Here is a 16,143-nt window from a genome sequence, read left to right as displayed (position 1 = left end):
AAAAAAGAAGAAATATATAATGCATATGACCATTGCAATCCTACTTTTTAGCTCTGGTAAAAATATATTACATAAAATTTATCATTATAACTATTTTAACAATATAAAGTTCACTAAATACAATAATGCTCTTGTATAGTCATGAAAATATCCATCTCTAGAACTTTTCACCATTCTTTATTATTTGTTATTTGGTGGTATCAGCATTTGAACTCAGAGCCTCTTGCTTGCCTGGCTTGTATGTTCTGCTGGTGCTCTACCACTTGAACATTGCCTTCATCCCAGCTGGTTCTTTTACTGGTTATTTTGGAAATTACATGGACTTTTCTGACAAGGCTCTTGAACCTCAAGTCTCTGTTTCTCATCCTTCTGAGTAGCTAAGATTACAGGCATGAGACACCAGCATTTCATTTGCACTGCTTTATTTTTGAGATTGGCTATCAGTTTCTGTCCAGTTGCATCCCTAGATGCATCCCAATCCACCCACTTTGGTCTTTTCCCAGCTGAGATGAGAGGTGCACAGGACCAAGCCGAGCTTCTTCCATTCAGATAGAATCTCACAGATTTTTCTTCCCCTATTCACCTGGAACAGCAATGATCCAAATCCCAATGTTACCCATATAGTTTAGGTGGACAGGTGCATGCACACCAACTATGAAAAAGTCACAGACTTTTCTGCCTGGGATAGTCTGGAACTGTGATCTTCCCATTCTCAGCTTCCCAAGTAACGAGGATTACAAATGTTAGCCACAGATGCGGAGTTCTGTATATGTCACATTTTTAATGTTCAGACCTTTTAAAACTACTTTTTATCTGGTATACAATATTTGTGCATATCTGTAAGCTACAATGTGATATTTAGACTCATGTCTATACTGAGTCATGATCAACTCAAGATAACTAGCGTGACTTAAATTTTCACCATTTATTTATGTAAAGACACTTAAAATCCTCTCCCATAGCACTTTGAAGGTAGGAACAAGAAGATAACAAGTTTGAGACCAACCAAAGCTACACAGAGGTACCCTGTCTCAGAAAAAAAATAAATCCCATAACCCCAAACTAAATGTGGGGCACACCCATCCCAGATGCCTTGCAGCTTTAAGAGGCGGTTCTAGCCCCCCAATTTTCCCAGCCGTGGAGCCGCATGGCTGTTAGCCCCGCCTGCCTTTCGGATCCTGTGGGCCGTGAGGTAGATGTAGGCCGTCCCTTAGGGAGGTCCCTTGGCCCTCCACCCCTGACGGACATCCCAGGCAGCCAATCAGCCCCTAGGTAGGTGCTGTACACCCCTCCCCTTCCTGATGCCATTTTGCCTTTATAAATGTGGTTCCCCCTTATTAAAACCCGACACTAGGTGACATTTCCCCAGAATCATCTGAGTGTCCTTCTTAAACGTAAGGGGGGCTGGAAGCGGGCGGTTTCGCGACTCTACCTCATCTTGGCTGATCCCATGGGGTATGCTCCCCGCCTCTCCCGCTGGCCAGGAGAGCGCTGGGGGCGAAGGACCCCAACAACTAAAAACTTCTATTTTGAACTACAATGTGCTATTATTAATCGAACTCATCCTGCTATGATTTAAAATGTTTTCATTCACATGTATTAATTAGGCATTAATTCAGTGTGATATTTCCATATATGCATACATTAATCAAATCCAACCATACTTTCCCAACTCTGTCCCTCATCTGATCTCTTGTGATCGTTGTATTCTATTCTTCTCAACTCTTTTTACTTTCCACATGTGAGAAGATGGGCAGATACTTGTTTTATTGTATCTAGCGTATTCCAACTTAACACAAAGTCCTTCAGTTCCATTGATTTGCTGCAAATAATCAGATACCATTTGTACATCTATGGCTGGGTATTTATGCCTGAACCATAAATGTATAGATATAGATAGATAGATACTTACAATATATGCATAAATGTGTATATATGATATATATTACATTTTCTTTATCAATTCATCTGTTGTGCATAGTGCTGTAGTAAACATGGATGTGAAAGTTAATACCTTTGGTAGGCTCATTTCCTTTCCTTTGGATATATACCCAGTTAGCCTTTGGATATAAGCCAGCTGAGTAAACAAATGGTAGGTCTGTTGTTACTTTTTGAGAAACTTCCATACTTTTTGTGCTAATTGACATTCCTTACAAGGATTCCTCTTCTGCACATCCTCACAGTAAATCTATGAGCTGGCATCTCAGTTAGGTTTGGGATATTTACATTATTCAGCCTTTAGGAAGAAGATCCTGTCATTGATGTCATGTATGTACCTGTAGAGTGTTTGATTCATTATTCAGACACAGAAAGACAAATGACATTGCATGAGCTTGCCAATGTTTGGAAGATAGAAAGGTTGCTCTGCAAAGCAGAGAGGAGACTGGTTACCAGCTGCTGGAAGGCTAAGGGACAGGAGTGAAAAGAACTTAGTCCAAGGATACAAATGTTCAGTTAGATAAGAGGAATATTTTGGGGGCCGGAAATATGGCCTAGTGGTAAAGTGCTCGTCTCGTATACATGAAGCCCTGGGTTTGATTCCTCAGCCCCACATACATAGAAAAAGCAAGAAGTGGCACTGTGGCTCAAGTCACCGAGTTCTAGCCTTGAGTAAAAATAAGCCAGGGACAGTGCTCAGACCCTGAGTCCAAGGTCCAAGACTGGGGAAAAAAAAAAGAGGAATATTTTGCTATGCAGAAACTTTGTAGTTTGATGTATTTCCACTTCATTTTTGCTTTTGTCTACTGTGCTATGAGGGGTCCTATCTGGAAAATAACTGCCTGTACCAAATGTTTTGGGCTTCCTCTATGAGGGAGCTCGTGCAGTAAGATATCACCCATGATAGATTGACTTTGTCTCTCTACCTTTTAATGGACAGAGAACACACACACACAGACACACACACACACACACGTATGCATGCACACACACATACACGAGACAATATAACATGATACTGCCCAAGTCAATAAGACAGTAAGTTAACCTAACCTTTTCAATCTCATAGATGTGTCTTTTTTACACATCAAATCAGTTTTCACTGACACAAATATGGCTCATCCTCTTTTCCCCTAAAGATATAATTATTTCAGACTAACTCTGCCATCAACAATGTGATTATAGAAAACAGCTGTAGGTATTTTGTCCTCTTGAGGTATGACCTACTTAAGATGTAAAATAAAATTAGAATGGTCCTCAGGCGTCAACTTGACACAGAGTTATGTTCAACTAATTAATTTTATTTTCTAATTTTAGCATTTGTGTTTAAGTTTTACAACTAAATAAATTACTATATTTAAAACTATATCTTCTAAACAGTATATTCAAAGGATTCTAGCTTCTGTGCATAGCCTCTCCACTTGGATCATCCTCTGTAGTAAATCTATTTTAAGGACTTTCCTTCCTTTCTGTTTGTAAATGTTTCTTCTGAGTGTCACTTCTGGAACTTATAAAGGTTTATACTTTTCTTATAAGGGCTAGCTTTGTATTCATGCTCTTAGGATACCTTGGTCTCCTTACTTCTGTGAAAAAAATCAGGAGTTACTTTCTCTTGGTTTTGTACTAATTAGCTGATTAATCTTCTTATGTCTACCCTTAATTCCCAGTGGTTAATTTGACTTGGTGCCCTTCTGTAGATATTGGGCATCCTTATGTGGTCTCTTCTGCCTGTCAAATTAGATGACCTTAAGGTCCCTGAGTGTACTTTGCACCTGTCACCACGTCATCAGCAAGGTTACTCACTTCTCAATTGCTCTGATTCACTTATAAATAAATAACAGATGATAATTATGCTTTGCCTTGCAAAGCCTCTCACCAGCTTTGTGACCTTGTTCAAGTTTTTCAATGGTCTTGAGTTTTCTTTTATTTCAATAAATTCTGGACTCTAATGCCTACTCCATGGGGTTGTTATGAGGACTAATTGACAGCAATCCTTGAGTGAATAAAGAATTAAAATGTTAACCATGACTAAAACAAATAACAGATGAGTTAAATTGTACTTTTAAAGCATTTGTTCACTTAGTAAATATGAATTAAATAAAGCCATATCAGGAAATTCCCATTCACCTGGTAAATACTTATTGAAAGACTGCTATTATTTGAAGGGATAGGTGGGGTTGAGAGAAATGGAGAATGATGGAAGGGGTGACACTGATCAAGATGCGTTGTGCTCATAAATTGATATGCTGAATTAAAATTCCTTTTGTACAACTACTTAAAGATAATTATCTCTTAAAATATTGCTATGTTGTAAGCACTTGGGAACACTCTTATTCATTTATCCCACAAGTACTTGAGAGTTATGCATAGGCTAGATCAGAGGACAGAGTAGGGGAGCCGATGGGTATAGTCCCTATCCTGAAGGAACTAACAGTCTTACCAGAAGTCAGAAATTAGGCAATTCCTTAATGTTATTTTTGTCCTGATAACTCCCCTCTTTGAATCCTAGTCCATTGGACTTGACTTGCCTGGAAATGATTTGTCATTTAACTATGTTACTAGATGTCCACTTCCGGTTTGGCTCAAACCTCTGTGAAAGTGATAAGTGCTGGGGTAAGTTGTTCAGAATGAATCTGTACTTCCCCTTCCAAATTCCAATTTGCTTTTCTATGAAGGCCATAAAGTGTAGTACCCAAAAGGCCATTAGCTGCAAGGCTGATGTCTGTAAATAGGAAAAGTTCTGTTAGTCCACTGAACATTTCCTGTTTTTCAGCCCCAATAAAACCTAGCTGACCAACACATTTGCTCATAGTGACTCTGTAGTCTTTTTGTGGTTGTTCTCTTATGTATGCTTTATTACACTTTATCAATATGCAGGTAAAAATTCATTACAAATAATTTTCAATACCTTAGTCATGAATAATATCAAATACCTTGTGTCAGTATAATAAGAAAGTATAAAAATGCTCAATGAAAACTGTTGCGCAACCAGAGGACATGGAAAAGAAAGCAATAGAGGAAGTTAATCTGACTGTATTTTAATATACTATATGTACTTGTGAAATGTCATGATGAAGCTAATGTACACTACAAATGAAAATAAAACCAAGTGACAGTAGAATAAAGAGGCTCTTTGGGGGGACATGTACTAGCAGGTGGGAAGGGCTAATTGAGAGGATAGATGAAGGAGAATATGGGTTAACTATATCATGTACAAAAGAAGAAGAAGAAAACTTTTTGAAATTAAAAAGGAGAGATGGGGCAGAGTAATGGTAGGGATGAAATTGATGGGTGACATCGTGTGCATATATGGAAATGTTGCAGTGAAACACCCTTGTACAGCTAATATGTGTTAATAAAAAAACTTTTAAGAAGTAAAACATTTCAATAACTTAAAACACTAAATTAATGTGAACTTTCAGTAAAATCATGGAAAAACAGTGAGAAAAGCTCTGAACATTCATAGAATAAAATCTGAAGCTCTAGAAAGTGATGCAGAAACAGATAGCTCTCTTGCTATGTTAGTGCACAGAAAGAAAGGCCAGGAGCAGACACTCCAAAAGACTTGTACAAGACTTTTAGAAATGGAGTCATTTTTTAAACTACTATTTCATTGAATGGTATATTCAAGACAGATAGATACATAGCAATGTCCCAATCTCAGATGCCTGCAAGGACTTACAAAAATAAAAACATGAAACACTGAGGTCTTAGTACATAGCATATATATTTAATGAATAGAGCCAGCTGTGCTTTTTCTAGAAGGAACACTGTATTGTGGCAAAGTTGGAATGTTTCTGTTGAAGCTGAAAACTCAGGCAAAATCTATGACATTTTGTACATTACCAAAGAATTTTCTAATTTTGTAAAAAAAAAAAGCATTGTGTGCAGAAAGAACATCTGCAGAAGGTATTTATTCTATTGAGTAATAGCTTGTAATCTCTGCCACGAATATCAACTATGACATGGGTTAAAGTCTGTCGATGTTACACATTTTGAAGGGTTTCCATGCCATCTTACTTTCTTTTCCTGATATGGAACTATGTAGAAATAGTTTTTAAACTGTTAGAATCCAGTTCATAATTACTGGAAATATAGCATTAACACGAAATGAGGCTATTTATATTTGCCAGAAAGCATATTAAAATATTGTGTTTGGAGAGATGTTTGCTAGAATCTAGTTTAATGCTTTTTCATTTATTCTTATTATTTTGTTTGTCAAAGTGGATAGTAACTGGGGAAAGTTCTAATTATATTTGGTGGTATTACATAATTTTCTGAGTTTTTTCCCCCAAACTTGTGACAAGCTAAAGAACTATGTCTGTAAATGTCCTGAAAACCAAATTTCTTAGGAAACTCTGTTAATTTAAGAATGTCTGCCCTTTTCTGAGAAAATTCCAGGATAATTTTTTATGTAATTGTCATTGGTAATAGCAATTTTCAGTTACAAGCGAATTGGGATATTTAACAAAATTTCTAAGTGAGCTAACTGGTTCATTTTAATACATAAACTAAAGGGTTCAACACTTTATAATACAGATTGAGTTAGTAAAAATTCCTCATGTTGCCTATTAAGAAACATGTTAGGATTCAAAGATTCGGAAACTGCATTTTGTACTTTACTCAGGATTTTAATTTCTTTGATATTAAGTTTGGCACAATGTTTTGGAGAAAAAACTTTGGGCTTAGTTATGTATCCTCAAAGGTAGTTCATATTGAGTGGGGGAATTTCCCTAAATAGCAAGCAGTCAGGAGAAAGTATTTGGTAACTTTGCTATTCAAAGGTTAATAATATCTATTTCTTTTTATCTTCCTGTCCAGACTAGAGTTTGAGCTCAGAGCCTGAGCTGCTTAGGAGGTAGAGATAGGAGGATCATGGATCAAAGCTAGCCTGGGAAAAATTGCTAGCAAAGACTCTATCTCAGAAAGCAGTCTGGATGTAGTAGTTCATATATATAATCCCAGATACTTGGGAGGTTTAGGTAGGAGGATCACAGTCCAAAACTTGTCTCGTCAAAAAGCATGAAACTCTATCTGAAAAATAGCCGAAACACTTTGATTGTAGAACACTAACCTAGCAAGGCAAAGCCTTGAGTTCAAATCCTAGTAATGCCAAAATATAAACAAACAAATGAAAGATATACTGCTAAATAAAACATTTTCATAACCCATGAAATTGTTTAAATTGAGATTCTGAGATTAGGTCTCTCAGTGACCATAATTTGAGTGAACAAAACTGAACAGCTTTTGTACACCATCAATAAAAGCATAATTCCATTTACAATAGATTGCAAAAAATTCAAATGCTTAGAAATAAATGTAAATAAAAAAGTAAATAGCTGGTTCAAATATGCTAGCAGGATGTAAAGCCTTGTTTGCAGTGAATTAGCAAGAGTGAAACTCAAACTATTTTATGGTATCAATGCAGAAGTTGTTTTGATTTGTTTTTGCCAGTCCTGAGCCTTCAACTCAGGGCCTGAGCACTGTCCCTGGCTTCTTTTTGCTCAAGGCTAGCACTCTGCCACTTGAGCCACAGCACCACTTCTGGCCATTTTCTGTATATTTGGTGCTGGGGAATTGAACCCAGGGCTTCGTGTATAGGAGGCAAGCACTCTTGCCACTAGGTCATATCCCCAGCCCCTCAATGAGTAAGTTGAAACTGCAACTTTAGGTTTTTGTTCTTTCTAAAGAATACATTTAGGGTGATATTACCCCAAAAGAAATGTGTACATTACCTGACTTATGAGGAATTGTTATAGTAACAATAAAAAATTTAAAAAGAAAAAACTTAAGGAAAACTTCTATGATTTTCAGTGAAAGGCGGCCCTGTCCATCACAATCTGCTGGGAATTAGGAGCTGCTCTAAGAGTCCCCCCCCACCCCCCACCCCCAACACATTGCTGTTGATGAGCACTGTGGCAGAAGCATCTTCAGAACATAAGATCAGGCCAGGAAAGAACACCCTTTCTTTGTGAAGCTCACCTGGGTCTTCCATTGGAGCCTCCCACCCAGAGCTGGGGGAGACATAGTCACTGACAGTCAGCTGACAGGGGAACTGGACTCAGTCCTAGGAGGGATTCTGAGAGGTGGGCATCCGAACTCCGCAGCATGGGCAGCAGCTACTGTTTTCAAATAACAGCTGTGTACGCCTTCATACATCAGTGACCCTTGTGTGAGATGCTCCAGTCACTGAGAACCTTGGCCCCTTATCAGGTTTCACTCTGCCTAAATCCACTCAATTCAAGGCCTTTACAAGTACATGGGAGGTGTGAGCCTCTGCATATTCAAATCAACAGAATTTAGCTCCCTACTGCACCCTAGCTCTTCTGGTCCCTGTGTTGTGATTTTTAGCCTTTCCATTGGTTTTAATCTCATTCTGTTTCCTCACTCCAATTTGCTGACCCACTTGTGAAGGCCCTTCATGACTTTGGTCCTGTTGGATTTCTCACTTTTGAAATCATTGATTCATGATATGAAGTTATTCAAGGAGCAGAGCATCTGGGGTTTGTGTCTGGCTCATTTCCTGCCTCTTGGGCTCACAGACACTGGTCCTGCTACCATCCCTCCCCGGGATCTTTGGAGGTAGGGATGTTTTTTAAACAAAGACAAAATTGTTGTGACATTTCTGAATAACTACAGTTTCACCAGGACAAATGTGAGTGTTTTAAAAGGAAATTGCACTCGTTGGCATCTGTGTGTTTAAGGCATGTTTTAAATTTAACTGTGATTTATCTTAAATGACTGTAATTTAATTTGAAGTTATTAATATAGCCCAGTGCCTGCATTATTTGCCATGGTGTCACTGCGTTTGATACCTTAACTCTTGGGAGGTCCTGTTTGCCTCTTCTGGTCTCCCCCTCACATTCCTGTGATGGGCCACCAAAGGAGGAAACAAGACAACTGTGAGAGAACAATCCCACATCTCCACTCACCCTGTGAAACTTGCCAACTACACGCAATGGAGAGGAGAAGTTGGGCAATCCAGACTGTTTAGTGTAGCATAATTTCTGCTCTTCCAAGCCCATGTTCTGGCTAACATATCTTGATCTAGTCTTCCTTCTTTCTACATTTGCCTTCTGTGAGTTGAAATGGAGGGCATGATTTAAGATAAGCTTAAACCAACAATGGTTTGATGGACATTATTAAGAATTTACAAGATGCCAAGGTATGACCTAGAGCTCAGTGATTTAAGATCTCTATCATCAAAGAATGCACCAGCATAGTTCTGTTTAAAATAACAGTGTACACTATATACACTAACAGACACATGTAAAACATATAACACTGAAAGAATGAATTAATTTGGCCTGGAGATTTATTAGAGTCATGGATGGTCATGATCACTGAGATATTTTAAAGGTACACATGAGAGTATTCCAGGTAGACAAGAGAGAAGAAACTGCAAGACAGGGAATATAGCATATGAAGAATGGTTTGGGAACTGTACTCATTTTCTATTTCTACCATTACAACTCAGCACAAATTTAATGCCTTCAGCACAATTCTGTTATAATTCTGTATGTCCGAAGTCCAACCTGCATCTCATTTGTCTAAAGTCAGGGTGGGGTATAGCAGGAGCGACATTCTTTAATGGAGACTCTGGTGAGGCTTCTGGCCACCTGCATCCCTTAGCTCATGACCACTTCTTCCATATTTGAAGCCAGCCACAGAGGAGTATAGCCTGAATCAGAAATTTTAAATCATTCTTATTCCTTTTCACCCTTCTATAGCCCAGTCAAAAAGATTCTGTGCTTCTAAGTACTCACACAACTCGATTGGGGCATGCAGATCCTCCATGGTAGTCTGTCCACTCTGGCCTACCCCCTTAGTCCTCTTTGCTCTGTAAAGTATTATAGCCACAGGTTCCAGGGATGAGGACATGGATGGGACCAGTGGAGAGGAGGAGCAATTAATCCCACCAGCAATAGGAATTGCAGTTGGATTAAAGCTGAGATAGTCAGGGGAGAAGATGGGTTTGGAGAGGGTAAGAGCTGCTGGATAATGAAGGAAATGCAACCTAACCTTGAAGTGTCAGAGTTTAAATCAAGATGAGAATCATATCTGCTGGTCGCAGATAGGACAGGTTCCAGGTGGTTGCGACCAGGAAAGTTGGCCATGAGTCAAAGTCTCAAGAAGTGATAGGGATTTGTACGTGATATAGTATATATTTTTGATCCTATAAAAGTGTCTGCCAGTACTTCTTTCAACAGCATCTGTAAATGAAATGCCTCATAATACCTAATTTCCCTCTTGAAACTGGTCACAGTGTTTGAACATTGATATGATAGGCAGAGCTTGTTTTGTGACACTGATCCTGCACACTCCTCTGCTGGAGAATCACTAGCCTGTAGGGGGTCCTGTGAGAGTTGGTGAGAAATTCTAAGCGAAGTGAATAATTTTGAAGGTATATAGATATAAGGGCCAAATCCGTCAGCACACAGACTTATAAGCAAGGGAAGTCAATGATACTATTGGAGGAGAAAGTTCCAGAGGTTATGAACTATACTAATAGCAAGAAATACTACAAAATGATCAAATAACATAAAGCCAAAGAAATGTCATTTGGTCCAAATGGGAAAGAGATTACAGGATCTCCACTTCCAACCAAGATAGAGTAGGCAGATTTACCTCCTACCTTAAATAAGTACAAACCAGATTTAATTATATGAAAAATTCTTTTTCAGACTTTGGGGCAATTACAGCACAGGAGTAAAGAAATAAATTATATCAAGCCTACAATTGTCCCATCTCACTATGCAGAATTTCCATGTCTCGTTTAGCATAGAGAGGGAAACCCAAACACAGACAATTGGTCTCACTGAGGACTTGAAAACACAGAGTTTCAACTTCATTGAGGATGAGTAAAACACATAGGTAAGGAAAGGACACAGCTTCACAGAGAGCTCAGTGGTCACAGAGGGCTTCCCTGGAGTCCTGGTCTTGTTCACCACATGGCAGTCAGAACACCGAGAAAATTCTCAATGAGAGAACTCTCAGAGAGAGTGTAGATGAAGCCTAGAGATCACACAGGGCCAGTTCATGTGCCTACCCTCCAGAATAAGGAGATCGCCTGCCTTTAAAATAGTGAGTAAAACAATCATGACTCAGAAGTTGGACCAAAATAGTTGTAGATAAAGGATTTCTCTGGAAAAAAAAAGGATTGCTCTGGATCTCCCTAACATAGTTTATAAGAAAGCATTGAAAGGACCAAACTGTTTCCAAGGAACAAACTGTCTTCTCAAAGCCCAACCATATTTAAAAGAGGACCAAAATCTCCATCTCCTAGCAGTGTAAAAATCTCACAATATCAGTAACCCAAATTACTAGGCATGTAAAAAAAAGAAAGTGGAAAAATGTGATCTACTGTGAGAAAAAAATCAAACAATAGGCACAGCAATACAATCAATAAACATCAGGATAGCTCTTATAAGTATCTGGCATGTTGGGAAAAGATGGAGAAAAATTTAAGCATAATAAAAAAAAGTAGAAACATTTTTTCAAATCTATGGGAATTAAATGAGAAAGGTGTGCAAGTTTATAGGTGAAGGATAATGGTTGGTTAAGTCCTTATTGTAAACTAAGATGCTATTTGAATCAATTAAATATTACTCCAAATTCTGTACTTTAAAAGTAAAAGTGGAATTCAAACCAAAGTCCATACTACAAGAGTAGAGGGGATAAAGGAGACAACTGTAACCAGTGGCCTGAAAAGAGATCACAGGCAGAGGAGTTGACCTTAAACAAACAAATGGGGTGTGGTGCCCTGGCCTGCGGGGTTTCCTCAACAGCAGCCAGAGGGGGAATTGACCTGAATGAGAGACAAACCTGACACAAGGAGGGAGACCAAGACAGGATTCTGATCAAGGTCTCAAACTTTATTTTTGCATGGCAGCTTATATAGTAATCAGCAAAGGGTAACTCACATAGACAGGGTCATTAGGTTGCTAGGTTACAGAACTGTGGGATGTTCTTTCTCAGGACAGGGACTGGGTAAGTTCACAAGGTTGTTGATTAAAGCTGGACCAGATGTTAGGCTTAACAGGCAAAGTTGTAAAAGTATCAAGTGTCCTTATCAGTTAAGTCTTAGAGTTTCTTTATGTTACAACATGAAAGCCAGACCCAGGTGTCCTTATCAGCTAAGTTTTGTAGTTTCTTTAAGTTACATCCAGACAGCTATTTTGGCTCCCGGCAGTGTGGCACTATAAATGGATTTATTGGTATGGGGGATGAATGGAGATGGCCTATTTTCTGGTGAATGAGTGAAGTGGGTGAGAAAGGCCAAGCTTAATGTCATGCACAGGAGGAAAGGTCAAAGGAACACAATGCAGTATAGAGAGCTCAACTGCCTTTGGAAATCATCTCACATGGCTCTGCTGTTTATTTCCAGAAATGAAAGGGAGAAAAGCAGAAGGAGAGGGAAAATAATTTATACTTTTAAGTTCATGTTCCATTCCAAAGCATACTAACCATTTCCTGAATGAGGCCAAACCCATAGGTAATATCAGAGAGGCCAGAAGAACAAGATAGGTTGAGAGTGTGGACACAGCCAGGTTCTCCACACACACCCACACAATTGTTTCTTCCCTCCAGATAAGTTCACTTGAACAAATGCACTCACTGGACTCTGACTTTCCTTGGAATGTCCAGAATTTTAATTTTTGAAATCTTTTTCATATTATTCTATGCTGTCCATGAATCATGAACTTGGGCTAAACTTCTAGCTCTAGTGTAAATGTTTCCTTCCAGCCACAGTTACCATCAAGGCAGTTCAGTAACAGAAGTATCTATTGTGAAATCCCTTTATGAACTTATGACATTATATCTAACCTTTTGTTGTGTATACTCTTGGCCTATTTAAGATTGGCCTTTCTATACCATGTTTCTTAGATTCTGCATTTTTAAAACATGACCAACTTGGTGTTCTGTACCCTGTTGTTTCATGCAGTGTGAAAATGCCACCATTTTTTTCATGTCTGGTACTGTGTATGGGTAAAGCATTTTTGTCTTATACAACTGAGTCTAAGTTTCCCCATTTTTGGCTTGACTTACTTAAAGTGATGACTCACAGTTTTACAGGAACATCATTTTCAGATGAATATTAACATCCAAATTATATATTTTTTATTTTTAGGAGAGAAATGTACCCTTAATTTCTTTGGTCTTTTTCTCTTTAAAAATAAAGATTTGCTTTTAGTAGAGGAAAGTAAAATAACAAAAAGTATATCAGCCCTCTTTCTGAATAGCTTTGATTTAATGGTCTCTGATTTATATAGACACTATGAAGACAGATGAAGCCTTTTGCCCACTGAGCTTTTTTTTTTTTTTTTTTTTTTTAACAATTTCCCAATACACAGTGGCCAGTGGAGTGATGGGGACAACAGACAACCAAGAAGGCCTTTCCAGCCTTCCTGCTGATTCTGTGGACACAAAAACATGCCAGCATCCTTTCTTGGCCCACCTACCATCAAATTCAAAGCTTGTTGTTGAGGATGGGACTCAATAAAAAAAAATACAGCTGAGCATTCACTAAGTTAGAGTGAGTATGATCAGGATATATCTGCCATTAGGATCTGACCTAGGTACTGTCCAGCTCCCATCCTCCTATTGTTTACAGCAATTATTTCATTGTATATTTAAATCGCTTTTTATTGTTAAAAAGCAATGCCTATGCATTCCAAAATGCTAGAAAATATAGGCAAGCAAAAAAACATAAAAGCAATACATAATTACAACTCAGAGAACATCACCTGGACATCTGTTTCATCCTTCCAGATCTCTATAATATCCATATAATATGTGGATTTTTTTATGCATTGTTTGGACCACTCATGGTAAAGAAAAATAATATTTTTTAAGATCTAAAGAAAAATTTTAAAACAAGCATTTTAAGTTTCCCTCACATACATTATGTTGCCTAGCTTTCAGTCAGTCCTGTTATTGTCATTTGTAAGTCTTCATGTGATCTTTCCTTAACTTTATGAAAATCTACCTCTCCCTAAACAAGGTAAAAGTTATGGTAACCTTTCTGTACCAAGAAGAGCATGTTCTATGTTTAATTTACATGATAAAGTGGAAGTTTTCAGCTTGTTGAGGTATAGGATGCATTTACCAGAAGTTGGGTGGCATTATGGGAAAAATGAATCAAACATCCACAGCACAGGGCTGAACACTATCCTGAATATTCACAGATTTTCCTGAGTGACAATCTGCCTGGAACCATTCTCTCACAGACACCAAGGATCTAGTTATTCACTCATGTGTAGAATAAGGCCATGTTTCTGGGTGCCAGTGGCTCATGTCTGTAATCCTAGCTATTCAGGAGGCTGTGATCTGATGATCATGGTTCAAAGCTAGGCAGGGCAGCAAAGTCTGTAAACTCTTATCTCCAATTCACCACTAAAGAGTCAGAAGTAGAGCCGTGGTTTGAGTGATAGAGGGCTAGCCACGTGTGAAAAAGCTCAGGGACAGTACTCAAGCCCAGAGTTCAAGTCCTAGCACTGGCACAAAAATTTAAAAAATGAAGTCATATTCTACACACATTATTTACATTCTGGCTCAAGATGGCTTGACTTCATTTTGTGTTTCCCTTATACCAGACCTGAAAACAGCCATTTTTTAGCCATTATATATGAGATTTTTGGTCCCCTTTTTCTTGGGTTCTCCTGTAAGTGGGTAGAATTATGGAATCCCTCATTTCTGGAGGGGAACTACTCTTAACTTCATGCTTTTTTTTCTGCTGATATATCTTCAGATTCACTGTTGTTTTTTTTCTGCCTGCTTTCTCAAATCCATTATTGAAATCTTAGTGAATTTTATAATTTTCTACTTAGGAATATCAATTTTGCTCCTTTTGAATTTATTCTGATACTTTCCATTTGGTGAATTATCATCATATTCCCCTTTAATTTTTTAATTCTTAACCATCGTTTTCTTTCTTTATTTAAACATACAGCTTCTAGGGCTGGGAATATTGCCTAGTGGTAAAGTGTTTGCCTCCTATACATGAAGGCCTGGGTTCGATTCCCCAACACTACATCTATAGAAAAGGCCAGAAATGGCGCTGTGACTCAAGTGGCAGAGTGCTAGTCTTGAGCAAAAAGAAGCCAGGGACAGTGCTCAGGCCCTGAGTTCAAGCCCCAGGACTGGCAACAAAAACAAACAAACAAAAAAACAACAAATAAACATACAGCTTCTTTGAAGTCTTTATTAAATCCAATTTTCACACTTTCCCCAAAAACATTTTCTGTCCACTCATTTGACATTTTTCTCTTTGTGTATGGTGGGATCAAAGTTTTTAAAAATCTTTGTACATCACATGTTTCTCCATTAAGGACTGGACAGTTTAGATAACATAGCCAATGGATCCTTTTTTTTTGTCTTTGGTGGTAACATAGGGCCTTGCACTTGCCAGGCAGGTGCTCTGCCTTGTGAGCCACGCCCTAGCCTGTGGCTCGGGGTTCAGATCCTCCTCGGGTTTGTTGTATTTCTGTGTGTTTGTGTGCTTGTGTGTATGTGTATATGTTATTGTTGCTTGAATATAAATTTGTTGGCAGACTTGGCTAAACTAACTTCATGAAATACATTTTCTCCCACAGAGGACAGCCTCTTTATTTTTAAGCTTGACATCTGGAAAGTTCTTACTAGATCAGGTTATCGGAATAGCTTACTGCTCAGCACCCACTGATTGGTCAAAAGTTGTGCTTCAGCCCACTAAACACCAAGATCTTCAACCTTTTCTATTAGGTCTGTGCATGGTATGGTGCCCACTTCAAAGCTCAGAGAATTTACATATCTGCCCCTCTTATTCAGGTACTGTAGCTTAGAAATTCCCCCTCAGGTCACAGCTTGAGATTTCATACCCTCCCAGTCCACCTGTATCAAATGTGATTTTAGCAAGGCTCTTTGCCCTGATTTTTCTCTTACATATTTGCTGGTATGCCTCTACTGGTATCGCAAAGCTATTAACTTCCTCTTTAGCTCTTTTGATGTTTAGTACATTTTTGTTGTCTTGTCAGTCGTGGGGCATAAACTCAGCCCCTGGGTGCTGTCCCTGAGCTCTTTTCTCATGGCTCTACCACTTTGAGTCATAGTGCCATTTCTAGTTTTCTGGTGGTTATTTGCCTTTCTGTTATGAATGACAGCTTTCCTGGCTATTCTGGGTTAGCAGTTGTTAGCTTTCAGTGCTTGAAATTGGTCATTACAAGC

The sequence above is a fragment of the Perognathus longimembris genome, chromosome 2 (genome assembly GCF_023159225.1).
Source record: "Perognathus longimembris pacificus isolate PPM17 chromosome 2, ASM2315922v1, whole genome shotgun sequence".
In the NCBI taxonomy this organism is placed as follows: Eukaryota; Metazoa; Chordata; class Mammalia; order Rodentia; family Heteromyidae; genus Perognathus; species Perognathus longimembris.
This window is presented reverse-complemented; position numbering follows the sequence as displayed.